This window comes from Malus domestica, chromosome 02 (genome assembly GCF_042453785.1).
Source record: "Malus domestica chromosome 02, GDT2T_hap1".
NCBI lineage: Eukaryota > Viridiplantae > Streptophyta > Magnoliopsida > Rosales > Rosaceae > Malus > Malus domestica.
Genome location: NC_091662.1, coordinates 35437102 through 35440999, shown reverse-complemented (window position 1 = coordinate 35440999; position 3898 = coordinate 35437102). Strand labels below are relative to the sequence as shown.

Sequence of the window (3898 nt, the reverse complement as noted above, 5' to 3'; positions counted from 1 at the left end):
GACTAACAATAAAGAAAACTAAATAAATAATATAATTTAATAATGGATGGGTGTTTGGTTTTGATGAAAAGTAAATTAAACTTAATTAAATTACAGAATTGACAAAAACATGAAATTAAGGTGAAAGGATAAATGACGGACTAGCTAGAGGGTTCTTCTCCACACATGACACATATGCAACCTAAATTGATTTTCAGTTGTTCTTTCAATAAATTGTGAATCTCAATACTCCAGATTAACCGTGAACAGCACTTTTTTAATCTTCAAGTTTTCCTTAAGTTATTGAATTGGACGGAAAAACGCATACAACAATTCAAAACATTCTTCAAAAGTCCCCTACGTGAAAAGCACAATAGCGATACAATCAAAGATCATTAAACTTTGTGAAAACTATAAGCATCGACGAGGCATTCGTAACTATGAAAAGCATGATACTCTTGCCAAGAATTTACTTAACGTGATTGTGACTAGCAACCTTTACTACTTGTGAAAATAAGTTCATAACGATTAGGTGAAATTCACTTATATTCTAGCATCAAATTCATGCATGTAAATTAAGCGTGCACTCTCAACCAACATACACAAATCAGTTTTTATACGAACGGATAAGTAAATTGAAATCACAACTTATGAAATCACAACCGAAGGTAATCAATTCATATTACAAATATATTCATGGTTTCGAATTAACCTCTAGCCAAAATAAAATTAATTACACATTATTAAAATAAAAATAAAATAGGAGTTTGGAAAGATTAAACCGAAAGAAAGGATCTGCTGCTTGGACTCTGAACTGCATGGACTCTGAACTGCATTTTCATGCTGACCTCCTGTCCTCCTCGCCACTGACTTCCCTTCCTCAAGCTGCCCAATGGCAGCACTCTCCTCTCGGTCCTCTTCCTGCGTCTCTGCGAGCTGCCCTCCTTCTTTCTGTTTTCCTGTGCTGTCTGACCTCGCTGCCAAAGGGCAGCTTCCCCCTTCCCTTCTCTCCGCAGCTTCACGCTGCCCAAAGGGCAGCCCTCTCCCTCCACCAATTCCCCCGTCTCACTTCTATATCCTCCTCCCCTCACTTTGCTTTTCGTGTTTCTTATTCCTCCAGTCTGCCAGTGCCTCTCTGCCCTCACTTTCTGCACGCTGTTTTCTGACCCGCCAGCTGCAAAGGCAGCTCCCTGACTTCCTTCTGCTTTCCGTCTCTCCCTGACCTCACTGCCAAAGGACAGCGTTATTCCCCCCGTGTCTCTATCTCACGCTGCTTTAAAGCAGCCTCTCCCTGCCTTTTATTTTATTCTTTCCCTCTCTGGCAGCCTTGCTGCCCTCAATTCTGTCGGTCTTCACAGCTTTCCACCTGCAAGGGCCCGCATCAATCCCTTCTATCTCTCCTCTTGTTCCAAAATTATTCCCCCAGCTGTCTCCCTATTTTTCTTTTCTGACCTTTTACTTTTCTTCCGCTGGCAGCCTACCTTCTTGGATTCTCCTTTCACAATATAATACAAAATTGATTTGTATCATAAACTCTAAATTAGTAGCAGTTTGGGAATTAAGAACAAATTCAAGTAACAAATCCAAAACCAATATTCTATGAAACAATCAATTCAATGCATATAAAATAAACCAAAATAAAACCCAATCCAAAAATAAAATCAATATTCTTTCTGTTTATTATTTAAAACTCATTTATGCTATTTTTATTTTCTTTGCATAACAAATCCTATAAACACAAAAATAACATAAATAGCTCAAAAATATAAGGAACTAACTAAGAAAAGACGAGTGAATTCGAAGTAAAAATATATATAAATATGATCCGATCAGTTGCCTAATGCGACTCGTACAACAAGACTAGGTGCAATGATAATATACGCTCTAGTGCTACAATCACGTGAAGATTAGTGATATTCGCTGCCACATACAAGTTGAAATTGTCTATTGCAATCTGTACGACATGACTAGCACCTACTTGGATCCAAGGCGAGCGTGCGGTGTTGATGTGAACAACACAGGAAAGACTAGCCTGGCCCTGGGCTGAGCACTAACACCTGGGTGTAGCAATGATGAGTAGAATATATGAATATAAGCATGCCATAATGATTCAACAATTTCAATCAACATAATAACCTTAACTATACTTACTTGCACATCCTGTAATTATTTTAGCATTTCACAACAGTACAACATTTATGAGCAGGTAAAATGCATATAAATATGCCATAACTATATATAAATCTCAACCACATAACAACATTTTTAAAATTAACAAAACATGGCATAAAATGCATAAATCAATTTAAAAACATTTGTGGAAACTATAAAGTTTATATATATATATATATGTATATATATATGTGTATATATATATATATGTGGATATATATGTGTATATATATATATGTGGATATATATATATAGGTGTGTATATATATATACAAAAACAAAAATGGCCACTCACTGATATGTCGATGGATCGTAGCCCCCTAGTCTCACTTGTCCTCTTACGTCCTCAAGGTAAGTTTTCCCTATATGCGAAACAACTAATACTAATTGGTTAATAAGGACATACACTAAAAGCTGGGAATAACTCCCCATAGTTTGCTTAAACGGAAGGTTTAAATGTACGAAAATGTTCTACTCGAAGTCACAGACCCACACGTGTCAACCACTCGCCAGTCGGAGGCTGGACTTGCCCTCATGCGTCGCCCAACCCACGGCCACACGCAGGCACGCGCCTGACAGAACCCTAAAGGACGTTAGGAATATTTCGTTAAATAGTAACGGCGTTACCTGACGTCGTTAGAATATTCCATCAAGTTTGACGGAATATTCGTCATCTTCTCTTGTGGGTTGTCGTTGGCCACCGTCTGGTTTAGTCAAAAATTGGAAAAAGTGGCTAGTTTTTTGGAAAATTTTCAAACCTTTATAGCTTGCTCATTTCCCAATCATTTTTGACAAACTTTATATGGAAATGAAGTTCTTGAGGAGTAGAACAAGTCTATACCTTTTAGAGGTCCAAAAGGTGGATGAAAATGGCTTGAAAGGTTCAGTCAAAAACTCGACTCCTTGAACTCGCTTGTTTTTATGTTGAACCTTCTTTAAACTTGTACTAGGAGCTTCGGGGAGTTGAGTAGAAGCTTCTACAACCTTCAAAACATCATAACTCGGCCGGGATCGCGTCGGTGAAAACTCGTCCGAGTTGGAGCTTCCAAGTTGCTCCTCGTTGACCATTCAACCAACTCGTGATCAGTTGGTACGGTTGTGATTGTGGGGTCGAGTGGAGCACAATGGTGGTGGTCACTGGTTCGATCTATGAGTTTGATGGTGGGTGTATGTGTTACAGAGGATGGCTCGGGTGCAGGGAGAGAGAGACGAAGAAGATGAGAGAGAGTGATGTGTTTTCTGATTGGCTGAGCAAAGAGAGATGATGACTGATTGGGTGAAAGAAAGTGGGAAGCAAAATAATTGGTGGTGAGGTGTAAAGCACGGATCCGGTTTTAAAGAAGAAAAATGATAGGATTTTGTACATATGAAATCACAAGAAATTTACCGTACCTTATCAAAAACAGTGTTTTACACTGAATAATTTAACACACACTTGTAATGACGAGTACAATTTAATTGTGATAGTAAGAAAAATAATTTAAAGCTGCATAATTGCATCCATGACACTTTGCCAACAAGGGCATAAATGTCAATTTACACACTTAGGAAGAAATTACATAGGAAATTAGGGACTGGTAGTCACACTTTTAGTATTGTTTGATTAAATTTTTTCTCTCTCGATCTGCTATTTTGCAGGTATATTTGACGGGGTGTGAAGAATTTGAAGTGAATTGGTTATAAATCTTTTGGTTGTGTTCTTTATTTATCTTTTCTGTTTTATTTTTGTATACATTAGATGTTTTAT

The 3898-nt window shown here is 37.7% G+C and overlaps 1 long non-coding RNA gene across 2 annotated transcripts; it reads right to left on the bottom strand.

The window, feature by feature from the left end:
* Nucleotides 1-610: 610 nt before the first annotated feature.
* On the bottom strand, nucleotides 611-3445 carry LOC139190631 (uncharacterized). Of its 2 annotated transcripts, none has more exons than XR_011574971.1 (4): nucleotides 2993-3445; nucleotides 2447-2723; nucleotides 1958-2036; nucleotides 611-1474 (listed from the first exon to the last, which is right to left on the bottom strand). It is a non-coding gene; the product is annotated as an uncharacterized lncRNA (long non-coding RNA). The 2 variants fall into 2 exon arrangements; XR_011574973.1 differs by having other exon boundaries at nucleotides 611-1471.
* Nucleotides 3446-3898: the final 453 nt, after the last annotated feature.